General features: G+C 44.7%; 1 pseudogene; it reads left to right on the forward strand.

The window, feature by feature from the left end:
* The first annotated feature begins 868 nt into the window (after window positions 1-868).
* On the forward strand, window positions 869-1270 carry LOC101825137 (annotated as a pseudogene).
* The last annotated feature ends 14330 nt before the right edge of the window (window positions 1271-15600 follow it).

Genomic DNA, 15600 nt, shown 5'->3' on the forward strand with positions numbered 1-15600 from the left:
TTTGGAAGGCTACTGCGATCTGAACATAACTTATTTACCTTCTAGGAGCTTTAGGAGATTTGTTTCCCTTGTAGTGCCATTTGAAGCCACGCCAGGTGGAGGCTGCAGAAGGATGAGGTGGTATGCTGCCTGGATATTGATGAAAAAATGTGGCAAAGCATTGAGTCATAGCCGCACCAAGCTACACATCACTGAAGGCTTAGATGATTGCTGTGCTATTTATCTCGCTGTTAAGGACCCGAGGAGACAGGTTGAAAACTGAAGACAGTATGGTTTGCCTGCTGGCAGGAACTAAAATTCATGACACAGGTTGCATTATTCTACACACAGGCCTACGAGGTTCTGGGCAGCTTGTGCCTCCCTCACAGCAAGGATTTCATAGTATCTGAGTCTTGATTTGATAGAGGAAGGGTAAGGAGGGGCATTGTAGGAGGAAGGGACAACCTCAGCTAAGCCATAGAAGTATCTATCCCATGGGGGAAGGAAGATGAAATACAAGGGTTAGAAAAAAATGAGCAAATCTCATTCTGTGTATAGCTAGTATGTTTCTACAGGCTAACACAACACAGCAGTATATACTTTATGTATTTTTTGACAGTTTTCTAGGTACCCTCAAGTCGTTCAAACAGCACATAACATATTGCATTGTATCTCATCCAAACACAGAAACAAATGCACTATCCACTAGTTATCTCAGGTCTCTCTGAACGGCATGGTGGCATTTGTTTCTCTTGTTCCTTATAGATTAGCATGGTGGTTTGGATGGAAACTGTCCTCTTTGTCTCTGGCGTTTAAACGCTTGGCTCCCTGTTTGATGTTTGGGCAGGCTTGAGGTGCGGGGTGCTTCCTTGAAGCAGGAAGCACGTTAATGGGGCCCACTTTGAAATTAAAAGTCAGGTGCCACTATCAGGTCAAACTGGTGGGCAGGCCTGCTGTTGCCGTGCCAAGCAAGCGGCGGGACGGTATTCGAAAATGATTTTGGTAGTGCTACAGGTTGCAACAAACTGAAGTTAATGATACATGACTAATACTCATTAGTGAGATGATCCAATACATAAGCCTGAAGATGTGAAAGAAAATCCAAGAAGGCTTCCTGAGGACCTTTCTAATAACAGAATGGTTTGGGTTAAGAGAGCCCTGGACCTGACCTGTGGTGTCAGATCTTGCCTATGGAGCAATGGGCAAAACATGAAGAGTGCAAATCCTCCTTGAATCCCATCTGAAGGAGGTTCTTTGGCAAAGAAAAGAGAGGATATGGGCAAAGAAGTGATCTTTTGGTTGAGATTTGTGGATATGCCTGGTCTCTGCTTATTTTTATGAAGTTGTTTCAACCTGAATCACAGTCTAAGTCTGTAGATGCCTCATTTTAGATAAATGTTTATTATAGCCACTGTTGCAATGTTAAAAAAAGTGCCATTTCCAGATCACTCTCTCTGCCTCATGCTTTTGGTTTAAGAACGAACTCTCAGCTTTCTGCTCCTGTCATATGCCTGCAGCCTGCTGCCACGGTACCACTGCGCCACACCTGCTGCCATGCCTGCTGCCACAGTACCATTGTACCACGCCTGCTGCCACGCCTGCAGCCTGCTTCAGTGCTGCCACGCTGCCCTCACCATTACTGACTGTAACTCTCAGGAACTGTAAACCAAAATAATCCCCTTCTTCTATAAGTTGCCTTAGCCCTGGTGCTTTATCTCAGTGATAGAAAATTACCTAACAACGAGGAGCTTTGTATGACAGGAGGGCGCTGGGTGGTCAGCTGAGGTCGGACTAGCCGTCCCATCCACTCCAGTGTGCTGAGCTCTACTTCTGCCAGTTACAGCAGCCTGGGTACTCAAGTGGCCTGACCTATAAAGCTCTGGTACGGAGATGAGGTTCTGTGCAGGCTTTCCAGTGTTAACGCCTTTGGGAAACCATCATTTGGGCCTAGAGACATGGCTCAGAGGTTAAGAGCACTGACTGCTCTTCCAGAGGATCTGGGTTCAATTCTCAGCACTCATATGGCAGCTCTCCAGTTCCAGGGGATACAACACCCTCACACAGACAAATGTGCACATGATATAAAAATAAATAAATAAAATACTTGTTTTGAACAGGAAATCACCATCCACTTCACACAGCTCCCGTGGAAAGGGATCCTGATCCCACAAAGTCTGCTGTGAAGACTGCAGCACACACGAATAAGACACAGGGCTGACCAGGCATGGTGGCACTTGCTTTTGATATCAGCACAAGGGAGGCAGAGTTAGGCAGATCTCTGAGTTTGAGCCGAGCCTGGTCTACAGAGTGGGTCCCAGAGCAGTCAGACCAACTCATAGAAACCCTGTCTTGAGGAAAAACAAACAAGATGCAGGGCTGTGCTGAAACTCACATCTGTTTTATCTGCTTTGCAGATAGAGGTGCTCAACAGAGGCGTCCATCTTTACCCATCTCTGCAGTGCTGGATACCTGAGATGAGCCGTGGTGTGTGTTTACACCAAGGGAATGGGCTAGTCATCAGAGACAGGTGAACTGTTTTGCTGATATCTGAACTGTAAAAGTGATGAGGAAGCTGCAAAGCTTTCTCATGACACGGACAGAAAGATAAAATCGTCGTCATCGTCATCGTCGTCGGTCTGCATCGTCCCACCCCAGCCACCCCAGCACTCAAGAAGCAGAGGCAGAAGGATTGGAAAACGTTTTGAGGACAGCCTGAAGTCCATTGTGGGCTACAAAGTGAGACCCTGTCTCAAAAGAACAAAACAAAAAAACAACAAACAAACAAAACAAGTTCCTGTACATTGCTACTGTTTCACTCTGTCTTATCATTTAAATGAAAATAATAACCCATATTCACATCATAGTTGTAGGACACACAAGCCAATCAAAGATGGCGTTGAGAGGAAGTCAGATGGGCAAGTCCTGAGTTGTTTACAAAAAAGATGATTGGTTGCCTAGACGGAACCAGATGCGGTCACTACATGAACAGTTCCTGTTCACTAGGTAAAGCAGAGGGTACCTAGGCGCATGATAGACTGACTTTTAAAACCGTTGGCTGGCTGTTTTTTCCTTGAAAAGATGCTTTCTGTGGGACAACAAAGGTGTTCCTGCTTGAGTAGACTGCCTACTGCATCTGATTGTCTCCCGGGTTCTGAGAGGTTGGGGAATGGGCAAGCGGTGCACTTACCCTTCCTGGGACCCAGCTCAGCCTTCTGTAGTTGGGCTAAGACCCTACAATAATGATCCTCATTTGCTAACTGCTACCACAGGCTGTCTGCATAGTCAAGATCCCTGCAGTGATCAATAAGATCAATGAAAGCATTTTGAGACTCATTTAGCTGTAAGAAATCTACAATAAATGGTGTTGTGATAGTTAATTATATGTGTCAATATGATTGTGTTGAGGGATACCAAGATAAAAACATTACTCCTAGTGTGCCGAGAGGGCGATTCTGGAAGAGATTGGCCCTTAGACCAGCAGCAAGTGAACGGGCCTCTTTGCCAGCATGGCAGTATCTCCCAGTGCATCAGCACCAGACAGATGGACAAGAGCGAGGAAGCTCTCTTTCTTCTTAAGCTAAGCTGTCCATTTCCTCTGACCACTGGACACTGGCTCTCCCAGTTCTCAGGCCTTTAGAGTTGCCAGAACTTACACTTATGGACCACCTACTCTTACGTTTCACCCTCAGGTCTTAAGCCTTCCCTCCTTTGTTGAGACTGCCATTGACTTTCTTGATCCTAAGCTCTTCAGATTCAAGCTGGCTTTCTACCTTGTGAGCAAGTGGTTATGAGACCTCTTGGCCTTTCTAATCGTGCGCATCAATTCCCATAATCTTCTTTTATATGTCTCTATCCAGACTATTACTAACATGACAGGCCTAACATTATATCCTGTTATTTTTGAGTTGTGTGTTATATAGTCTTTAAATTGATTTTTTTTTTCTTTTTGAGATGAAATCTTAAGTGGATAGGTAATATGGGGTGGACTGGAACTGATTATGTAGCCCAGGCTAGGTTTGAACTTACAGCAGCCCTCTTGTCTTAGCTTTTAAAATTCCAGAATTTTAGGCATATACTACCATTCCCAGGGTTGATAAATAAAATTTATAATAAATTTATATCCAGCCAGCCAGCCAGTCTTCTTTCCCCTCAGCAGCCAGTTGCCAAGCCCTCCTTATAAGTTGACAGGGAAGAAAGGGACATGGAACACATATAAGGCAGTCTCTGGAACACAGAGTTGACTTCCTTAGGTGCACAGAGTCCTCCAAGAAGCCAACGAAAAGCAAGATGCTCAACCCACAGTCAGCTGAAAGGTAGCCTGCTCCTTTATCAAACACAGTGCACTAAGCTGTAAGCTCCTCCCCTCAGGCGCCTTTCTCCCAGCCTCCCTGGTTGGCTGTGCTGGACACTTGGTTCTCTTCCTAGCTATGAACCTCAGACCTGGCTTGGCACCTCATTCATTAAAGCTGGTGGCCCCCATTGATCTCAGGCTATCCACATGTGCCCTTGCCTCGTACCTGCCCATGCTCTTCCCCTGTGTGTGTGGAGCAATCCAGCCTAGACTGCCCTGTGGCTCAGGTAACTCAATGTCACCTCCCCGACTGCCTGCTTTAAACACCACTTCCTCCTCTTTATTCCGTGCTGGTTTCTTTCCCTTGTTGTTGTGCCCAGCACGTTGGATAGGATGTTCATTATAGAACTCTTGTAGTCATGTGTGAGCTCTGCGGGCCGCAGAGGTCTGTCTGCTTTTCAGACTCCAGCCCTTCCTAGCACTGTAAAGTTTGCTCAAAGAATGAAGGGGTGAGCTTGGCTCAGAGGCTTCTTTTCTTTCCAAGACTCTGCATCGTCTCCGGCTTTACTTCCACTGCCATGGAATGAATATTTAGGTGGAGGTACAGTGTGCCCTGAACAAAGTGGTCCCCTACCCAGGAGCAGGAAGCTACTGCCTTGCTGGCTGGTATCTGCTGCTTCCTCCTCCTCGGGGATGCATCCCACCACCGGCTGTGTGGTGCTTACCCAGGTGACTCTGTGGAACTGGAGGCTTTCATGCTGTCTCCTAATCCACTGGCACCCATCTTCTGTTGAGTGTATGTTGACAGACATGCCCTATCTTCCATCTCTAGCCAACCATCCTTGTTTAACTTTCTGGAAGATGAATGTCTCCTGGGTTTGCTTCGGAATCTCATTTCTTTGACTTCAAGAGGCTGACAGGGTAGGAGAGACAAAGGCTGTTTAGGATTTGGTCTCCCCAATTGTTTGGCTCAGTAGAGAGATAAATAAAAGGGAGGAGGGGGAGAAAAGAAAGAAAAGGGAGCTTGGGCTCAGCCCACCAGCTGTGGGTCCCTGATGGGCTGGCCCAGGGAGGCCACATTATGCAGGGGCTGGTGCACCTGTGATCAGTTAATGAGAAAAATCCAGAAGTGCGGCTCCCTCAAGGGCTTCCATTAGGGTCCCACAGGGGCAGCCCCGCCCTTCCCCTGGCAAGTTTCAATGACAGGTGGGATTAATCTCTGCAGGTTGTGCTTGGGGACACTCCATCTCTTTCACGAAGTAAAGTGGAGTTTGGTGTGACCTTTCTGCTTGTTTTCCTCGGGGGTTTTAGATTTTGTAGCTCTTTCTCAACACAAAGCTAAAAATAGCAAATAAGATGTAAGCAGCCTGGGGGTGTCCTCCAGTGGATCAAAATCAAAAAGAAATCAGCCCGACGCTGTGGGAGGATCAAGATGTCACTGTTAGTGGAGGTCACGCCCTTCTCTTCCCAGTGGGGAAACTGAGTCCCACCAAGGGCCTTGGTCAGATCGCAGTGGGCCATTTGCTGTCAGGAAGGGGGAAATCCCCTGCTGAGCAGCAGCATGACACTGGAAACAGCCATCAGATAGTTCTGTCCTTGATGCTTATGATGTCAAATGAAGCAGAGGACTGTGGCCACCTGGCAGAATCGGTGTGAGGTAAAACAGAGAAAGTTCTAAGTCAAGGCAGCCTCAAGCAGGCATTGGAGACGTTATGCTTATTTTGGTCCTCTCTTGGGGATCAGAGTCAGACAAAAGACGTGGGTAGCTGCCATGAGGCCCCTCGCTTTGGTCATCCTGAGCATCTCTGTCATGCCGCATGCTCTGAAGACACTGGTGTGCTCATATATGGGTGTCAGTGTGAGGAAAGGCTTGCAGTGCTCTTCCAAGCCACTGGAGTGGGAACAGAAGTCAGAGGACTTGACTGCCCGGAGCTGCTCTGCAGGCTGCCTCGTCTCCATGTGTCTCCTTCTGCACATGGGCAAGGTGATCCCAGCCCTGGGTCCCTTAGGAGAGTCTAGGAATGATCAGGGACACAAGAGTCTTAGCCTGCTACCCAGGCAATGTGAGGTTGATGAGGTCATTCATTCGGAGATCCCCTGACTGTTGTCACTCCAGTGTGTTCTGTATGCTGATGAACTAGAAGAATTCTGGGGCGGCTCACTAGGTACCTAGTCACTCAGCTGACAAACCACCTGGACTTGAACCCTAGCTCAGTCATTTGCTAGCCATGCGGCATTATTCAGTTTCCTTAACATCACCCATAAACTCAGAATTATACTAGACACCATGTAGGAAGTTTGTAAGGAGTAGGTCGTGAAGGTGATGTCCTCACAGCAGGCCTGGTAGATGGTGCTCTCTTTACAGTTTGGTTGTACCCTGGAGAAGCCAGCTCATCCACAGGCCCAGCCCTTGCTGAATTCCTAAGAGGATCCTGTTTATAGAGTGTGTTGTATCAGTAACTGATCTGTGATGAGAATGGGCACATCTGGGAACACATGGAAACTCATATCTGGCCCATCATTACCCCAGAAGCCAACCTTTGTGTGTAGTTAGCAATTGGTGTAAGAAAGTGTAGGCATGCTATTGCTTATGTCTGAGGACATTATGTTCAAATGGCAGGATGTACCATCGTCTTATGACACTGTCTCAGAAGTCTGAATCCAGTGTCTCTCTCCTGCCATACAAACAATGCCAAATTTCAAAGCTGAATTCTCCTTTTCTATTGTTTCCTGTTACATCACTGCCTTTAAAAAATTAATTTTGAGAATTTTACACAATGTGTGACCACTCTTCTTTGTGTAACTTCAAGCCCCCCCCCACCTCTCTCTCACAACAGAATTTCTCTGTGTATCTTTGAATGTCCTGGAACTCATTCTGTAGACCAGGCTGGCCTGGAATTCACAGAGATCCACCTGCCTCTGTCTCCTGAGTGCTGGGATTAAAGGCGTGTGCCACCACTACCTGGCTGTTGATTTCTTTTCTTTCTGTTAAAAATAGACATACTTTGTGTGTGTGTATGTGTATGTGTGTGTGTGTGTGTATCTGTCTGTTTATGTATGCCAACACATATGTCTATGTATGTCAGTGGGCACCCACCATGGAGTGTGTGACGAAGTCAGAGGACAATTTGCAGATATCAGTTCTCTCCTTCCACCATGTGGGTGCCCTGGGATCAAGTTTAGATCATCAGACTTGGTGGCAGTCACCCCTTCCCACTGAGTGATCCCGATAGTCCACCATTCTTGATCTCATTTGCTCCAAGTTTGACTAAGTACTGCCTCTAGTCTGTGATGTGTTTTGACTTTGGGCTATCTCCCACTCTGGGGTAACTCCCGCCTACTTGGCAGCGTCTCTGCATGTTGACATTGCTGTTTTACTCATGGACAGCTTGCGCTGTTGGCCTGTCTCCTTCAGCCTTGAATTTGAAAACATCATCATCTTGGTACTTTCATATTTATGTGACAGCTTAACTCTCAGAGAACAGGGGTACACTAAAAGTTCTTGTTTAGAAACTGGCCCTCCTTGGGGACACGAGCCCCACATAGGAGCAAATCACTTCCTTCTTGGGACAGGGATACACATGGATTTCACTTACTAATGTGCCTCTGGGGTCAGGTGCTCAGCACACAGTAAGTACTCAGTTGTAATTGTAAAGCAAGCAGTCAGCTCATCTTGAAATCAGCTCCTTTAGTCCTGCAGTGGTGGTACACACCCTTAATCCCAGTACTTGGGAGTCAGAGACAGGTGGATCTCTATGAATTCGAGATCAGCCTGGTCTACAGAGCTAATTCCAGGACAGCCAAGGCTACACAAAGAAACTCTGTCTCAACCACCCCACTCCCTAAAAAGAGTTCTTTGGCTGGTCGTGGGAGTCAGTGTGCCTTGTTTCCCTAATGGGTCAGAAAGCAGAGTCCAGATCCTGACACTGCCCACCTCTAACAGTTAGATGGCCTCCTACCATTCTCAAAGCTACATATGAGATTCTCATCTGAGTAGTCAAGGCACTTGGCCTACTCTCTCAAATGAAATTTTAATTTGTTCCCCACCAGTGCTCATGGCTGCATTTTATTCTGCCTTTTATTATTATTATTCCTTTTATTCTTTCTTTCCTTTTTGTTTGTTTGTTTTTGTTAAGGATAGGGTCTCATGTAGCCCAAGCAGTTTTGAACTCCATGCATAGCTGAGGCTGGCTCTGTACTTGGGATCCTCTGGCCTCATCTTGCAAATGTTGCAGCCACGATGTATGCTACCAACAGTCATATTTCCATAGCTATAGATGCATGCCACCAGTGGTTGCATTTCCACAGCTACAGATATATGTCACTAGTGGTTGCATTTCCACAGCTACAGATATATGTCACTAGTGGTTGCATTTCCACAGCTACAGATGCATGCCACCAGTGTTTGCATTTCCATTCCTGCAGATACGTGCCACCAATGGTTACATTTTCATAGCACTGTGCCACTCTTTCCAGACTTCTCATTGAAGACTTTCTGTCTTCATCTATTTCTTTCTCTTGTTCCTTCTCTCTCTCTCTCTCTCTCTCTCTCTCTCTCTCTCTCTCTCTCTCTCTCTTTTTGGTTTTTGAGACAGGGTTTCTCTGTATTGTTTTGGAGACTGTCCTGGAACTCACTTTGTAGACCAGGCTGGCCTCGAACTCACAGAGATCCGCCTGCCTCTGCCTCCCAAGTGCTGGGATTAAAGGCGTGCGCCACCAACGCCCGGCCTCTTACTTCTCTTTGGAAACATTTTCCCAACAAAATGATGCTCAGGAGGGGTCTTGAATGTGGTCAATGATTCTTCTGTCATTTGCAGTCACGTCTTCGAAGGCCACCCTGAGCTTTCCTCACCCACCTTCCACCTCCATAAAGCTCATGACATCTCTAAATAGATCTCTGTGTCTTCTTTGTTCAACATCCTATTTGCATCCATACTCTTAAAGGTACAGTCATTTCTGTAGGTCTCATCTGTGTGAGGTTTCAAATCTTTTGAAGATAAGATTTGATCTTCTTTCCATTCTTATGCTATGCACACAGTGTTCTCTCAGAAAAGAGCAGAATTTGTGCACCAACTGCCCTAAGCTATGGTGGGGGCTTTTTATATCCCACTTGTCCCTTCTAGCTTCTTTTTAGGTCAAATAGATCTTCCGCAGAAAGGAATGATCTTGGCCAGGAGTGGTGGTACACACCTTCAACCCCAGCATTCAAGAGGTAGAGGCAGGTGGATCTCTTTGATTTGGAGGCCAGCCTGATCTACATAGTGAGTTCCAGGCTAGCCAAAACTATAGAGTGAGACCCTGTCTCAAGAAACCCAAATAAATAGAGATAAAAAGGGATTATTTTGGGGGCCATCAGCAAAAAAAAAGTTTTAAGCATAAACTGTTTGAGCAAAACCATAGTAAGTTTCAAATTGCTTTAACCATGCAGTGATTCTCACTGCCCACATGGAAACTCAAGCTGTGGTTGCTGAAAGTCAATTTCTGTGACCACGGCTCACACATTGATAACCAAGGAAGCCACGCGTGGTTGCTTTACATAAGCCAACCTTGAACGTTTCAGACCTGTCCAACCAATCTCTACTCAGGGGGAAAAAAACAGACAAGGTTGTTTCTTCAAAGCATTTGATTAGTGAGCATACATTTTATAGCACCTCAAGGGTTGTTGAAGTTCCTGTCTTATCTCTAGGGCTGCATTCCTGAACCTGTAAAATAAATAAGCTACTTAGCTTCTTCCTTTATATCCGGCCCTCATGCCTTTAGGCCTACCTGTTTTTGGGATGCCTTTGGGCAGCAGTAATGACAGGATATTTTCCTGTATGGTACAGAGGCCAGTCTCTTGACTACAACTTGGAAAGAAAAGGAATAAAATCTATTTTACATCTACTGAATGTCTCTAATTGGGTTTTGAAGACCAAACAATTCTCCTCAATACAGCTGGGGCTTTGAGTAGCCCCAAACCAATTAACTCAAATTATATAATTTTCCTCCCACCCCTAGTCCCTAAGCTTGACTTGCTTAGTTAGCGAAGAGGGGATTAGTGCAAATGCTGAGGAGCTTTCTCTATTGCCTCACACAATGCTTGAACTCAGCTGTGGGCCAGTCAGAAGCTTCCTGCCTGTGGAAAAAGGAATAACAGCAAACTCAAGTTGAACCGTGTCCTTGGTATGACTCTCTTCTTTCTACCGTGTGATTCTGAATTTGGCATACATATATTAGTGGGTTACTGGAGAACAGAAAGCACCCGAGCCTTGGCATGGGAGCAAGCAGTTGTTAGCCCTCTTACATCTCTGGAAATGTGCAGGGCTCATTAGGGCAACTAGATTGCGAGATGGTGACCGGAGACAGGTGAACAGTTGAGGAGGAATCTGAACCCATTTGTTTAAAGGAACAAGAGTGATACTAAGAGTATATTTCATCTTTCTTTCTTTCCTAACTGACTGATTTAAGATTGGGAGGAGAGTAGGAAAAATGATAAAAATCACATGACAATTCTAAGTGTGTGACTATCTTTCAAATTAAAAGTGCAATGGGTTTAATGGTGGAACAGTATCCTGTAGCATGGCTGTATGCCAAAATATCTTTTGCAAAGTTTGTTGCAAACAGCTCAGCCCCCGCCCCCATTTGTTTGCACAACACTGCTTTCTGTGGTCCTTGTAACAAGATAGCTGTTGACACAAGAACATTGCAACTTTTGTTACTGATGAAATAGATGTGACTCTAATGAGTTTAGTTTTAGGAAGAAAGGATAGCCAATAGTTTCCCAGCATCCCAAAGTCGGCAGACCTCTTCGGGGTCTTTCTCACATTCACAGCACCTAAGATCCCAGCTTCTAATGCTGACCTTTTAGGTGTTAAAAAAAGAAAAAAGCAGACAGCCCTGAAGGCCTCTCTTCTCTTCTGAAAGTAAAAAATATAGCAGTGAACGCACCCTGATGTTTGTTTGCACATTCCGTTCTCAGTAGAGGCTGCCTAGGTGCTGCTGGCTCCTTTGACTGTTCGAATCCAGTGGCTTCCTGTAGCAGGCCCCAGGGACAGGCTAAGTGTTGGGAGTTATCTTTCAGGTCTGACTCCTCATTTAGAAGAGGAGATCTAGACAATCTGAGTCACCTCAGAGGGCAGCAGGCCAACTTCTACAGCCCCCGTGGGTAAAAAGTCATTTGTCTAGTGTGTGTGGGGTTAAAGACATTTTTGATTTATAAAAAAATTTGAATATTCTTCAACCTAAAGATACTTGTATTTTTGTGTCACTGTGGAAATTCATCCTAACTTCACTCCTATTTTACTCCAGCCAAGCTCGAAGCTAGTACTTGGGGTAACCAGATTCAAAGTTTCCATTCCTGGTTGTATGGCAGCATTTATCTGATTGCCTTCTAAAGCACTGGGAAGAAAAATAAAGTTATTATTCAGAATCATGTTGTCTGTTTTCTTCTTCTGAGACAGAGTCTCACTAGGTAGACCAGGCTGGCCTTGAACTCTCTCTGCTTCCTGACTGCTGAGATTAAGATGTGTACCACAATTCCCAGCCTCATTTTGTCCTCTTTTGAGGGCACCAGCTCTCCAAGATTTTCTGAGATTGTGTTGGGGAATCTACAGATTTACTCCCCAGTTTCCTCCAAAAGCTACTAAATATAATATTCCAGAGCTGGAGGGTCACATGTCCTCGTCCTTTGAAGCTGTGGTACCAATGATCAAAGCTTGAGCTTCCTCTGTTGAAAAGTCTCTATTTGGGGGGAATGCAGGTTCTCAAATTCAGGAGCCATAGCCCCAAGAACAAGACTCAGAGTACAGCTACCAGTTGAAACAGACAAAGTAGATTTCCCAGTTCAGATTCTGAAGAGAATGTTAAAAATTATGTGGGTTATTTCTTCAGTTTAATGATGGAGCCATGGCAGTCCAGAAAGGAAGCTAACTTGTTCAAGGTCACATGTTGACCAAATGGCACAACCTGGATGGATTTCATTCTTCTGACTTAATGAAAGATGATCTTTGGTGGTCAATGCCTAGTATATCTTATTGGTAAAAGCATGTCACTTATTCTTCTGACTTTTTAGCTTGGGAATAGCACAGACCCTCTGACTTACGGGTTGCAACTTCATCTAGCTGCCCCTCCTTAGAGAGATTTGGTATTTGTGTTAAGGATGTATGTTGGAGGATGCAGACCAGGTCCTAGCAACATTTTTCTTTGGGTGCAGATCTGTCAGATGGATTCACATATTGTAACTGCTTCCATCTCTGAGCCTTGGCTGGCACTCCATGTTGAGAACCCTCCACAGAAATCAAAGCACCACGATGGTTTATTTTGAAAATATCTTGAAAAGCATAATGTTTGACCACTCTCCTCCATGCCTTCACCTCTATGTCCTGTGTGTAATGATCCAGGGACAATCAATTGGACACTGCATTTTAAAGATAAGGATGGGATTTTACTTCTGGGTAACCTGATGACCCCAATCAATCTCTGTCTCACAAACCCTCTGAAGATTTGATGCTCCACTCTGCAATTAAGGGCAGCTTCCAAGGATGGCAGCAGATGTTGCAATCCAAACACCTTTATTAACTATTTATCTTCAGATGGCTATCAAGGAGCTCTTGGGCAACAGGAGTGGTGGGCAGCTCCTTGAATGAGAACCCTCCAGCTTTCCTCTTTAAGCCATTTCACTCTGTAATCCCTTCCAGAAAGAATAAAATAACCGACAATATTTAGCTCCTTTAAAAGTTTGTTTTTCCCCAAAGCAGATGTTGTCTGCCTGGTGAAAATGTGACTAAGAAGTTGCATACTCTTGTCATAAAAAAGCATCAGATAGCATTTAGGGTAAGCAGTTAACAAAAGTGGAGATTTCTGTGTCTGATCACCCCCCCTTTTTTAAATGAAATTTGTGAATTATATTTCATTTGCCAGACTTTGGTCTTGTTCAAACCAGAGCTTTAAGACTATAAAGAATAATCCTTGCCACCTACCTACTTTACAAGACTGTCAGGGGATTATAAATGATGCTGGGGTAATTGAAGCCCTGGGAATGAAACACAAGGCCAAAATGTTTTTAAGCAGGACTCCGGGTAATCCTCCGTAATTGAACTCATCAAGGCTTTGTTCTACAGACGAACTCTTGTCTGCAGTGTATTGAGGTTATTCCATGGAATAAAAATAAACTATTGTGGGGTCAAGGAGGGTGGTGTTCTTCTCCCTTGATTTAACTCACTGAGCAAACTGGCTAAATGTCTCTCCTAGGTAGGTGGAACAAGTTAGCCTTTGCTTCAAGTATAGGAAGCTTCACAGGGTTTGTGTGTGTGTGTGTGTGTGTGTGTGTGTGTGTGTGTGTGTGTGTGTGAACTGTCAGCCTCTGAGTGTCCTTGCTGCCATTTGTCTTCATAAATTTTGCAAAACTCAGATATTTTAATCTCAGTTGGTTAAGAATGTTATCTATTTTATCTTTAATTTTCCTTCCAGCCTACCCAGGGCCAAGTAGGATAAAAATGTCCCCAAACTACTGTGCTCATGACTTAGCTAGTCCTTAAGTCAGGGGACACCTCTGTGTGGTTGGTTGTCCCTTGCTAACTGTCTGTCACCATGCCACCTTGCTTGCTGTCAGAGCACTGAGCCTCAGACCAAGGGTCACACTGAGGCATTTGTAAATTTAGGCACCCAGAATCAGGGGAGTTGTGAATTCAGAGTCACCTTGGGTTACTTAGTGAGTTCAAGACCAGATTGACCTATGCAGTATGACCCTGACTCAAAACAAACAAACAAACAAACAAACAAAAATGAAAAAATCAAGTGCTGAGAATATAGTTCAGTGGTAGGCAAGGCCCTGGGTTCAGTTCCCAGAGTTCCCTTCCTCCAAAGATTGAAAATGAGGATCTGTGAGGGAGGGAGGGTATGCATGTTTCTCAGTGGTTAGAGCTGAAAGCCAGCCTGTGCTAATGTGCCTAAATTACCCCATCATTTCCTTATCCTGGCAAATGAAGAGTCCTTTGAATGTCTGATCAAGGAACATTCTCTACAACTATATTTAATAAAATGTTAATTACATTATAAATCTACCATGAGGCTTTTTTGCTTGTTTCTGTGTGTGTTTATTTGTTTTGTTTTGCTTGTTTGTTTGCTTGTTTTTGAGACGGGGTCTCACTATGTAGCCCTACATGTCCTGGAACTCACTTTGTAGACTACACTGTCCTCGAACTCACAGAGATCCACCTGCCTCTACCTCCCAAGTGCTGGGATTAAAGGTGTGTGCCACCTTGCTCAGCTCTACCATCTGCATTTAGATTTTCAAATGACACGGTGTGAAAGTCTTATGTTTTAAGACTTGGGGTGCTACAGAATTAATATTAATTAATCCTTAATTTGATGCATCCCAGCTTCTAATAATAAACAAATTCTGACCAAACCTGAAAGAGGAATAAATTATCTTTGTGTTACTTCAGTTTAAAACAAATATAACAAAATCATTGGTATATGAAGCAATCAAAAATGTAGGTTAAAAAATATAGGTTAAAGAAGTGTCACAGGGGTGGGAAGATTCCAAGAGCCAGAGGTGAGGAAAGACTATTTCAAAAGCGTGTCTTCTGTGTAACAATGCGACAGGGCACAGCAATGCATTCATGAACTTGCTCTAGCTGTAGCTGCCCTCACAGATCAGTGCAGGATGGGGCCTGCCAGCATTTCATCATGGGAGAGAGAGAGACTCATGAAACCCCACCCTCCCTGAGACTATTGACAGGTAATGGTGGTGGTGGTGGTAGGGGGGTGTTTTCTTCTTTGGTCTAACCACTGCTAACCAGCTGCCTGTGCTCTCTGTAAATAACCCCCAACCCACGCCCATGCAGGAGACCTTATTAACTCAGTGGGATGCACACACACACAAATACACGGAGAAGCGTATTTGGTGGGAAGAAGGGCATGGATGTGAGAAGGGCGGGGTGAGATAGGGTGATGGGGGGAGAGGGGTTAAAATTAAATGCATACAGGAATGAAACTATCAAAGAATAAAATTAATTTAAAAATTAAGCATGCAAATTAAAAAGTATTTTTCTTCTAAAATAATTGTGAAAATGATGCTTCTAAAACTTTCAAATGTTTGTAGCTCTTGCCATTTGTGTAGAAACACATCTGTGTACATCATTCTCTCTCTCTCTCTCCCTTTTTTCAACACAGGGTTTCTCTGTGTAACAGCCTTGGCTGTCCCAGATTTGCAGAGCAGGTTGGCCTCTAACTCACAGAGCTCTGCCTGTACCTCATTTTTTCTATGTGTAATCATTTTATATACACTCCCTTCCAGTTTAGATCAGCCTCCAGGATAGAGGTGGGAGTAGGTGGCATCAGGCTGGAGT

The sequence above is a fragment of the Mesocricetus auratus genome, unplaced genomic scaffold (assembly GCF_017639785.1).
Source record: "Mesocricetus auratus isolate SY011 unplaced genomic scaffold, BCM_Maur_2.0 Super-Scaffold_100008, whole genome shotgun sequence".
Classification (NCBI taxonomy): Eukaryota; Metazoa; Chordata; class Mammalia; order Rodentia; family Cricetidae; genus Mesocricetus; species Mesocricetus auratus.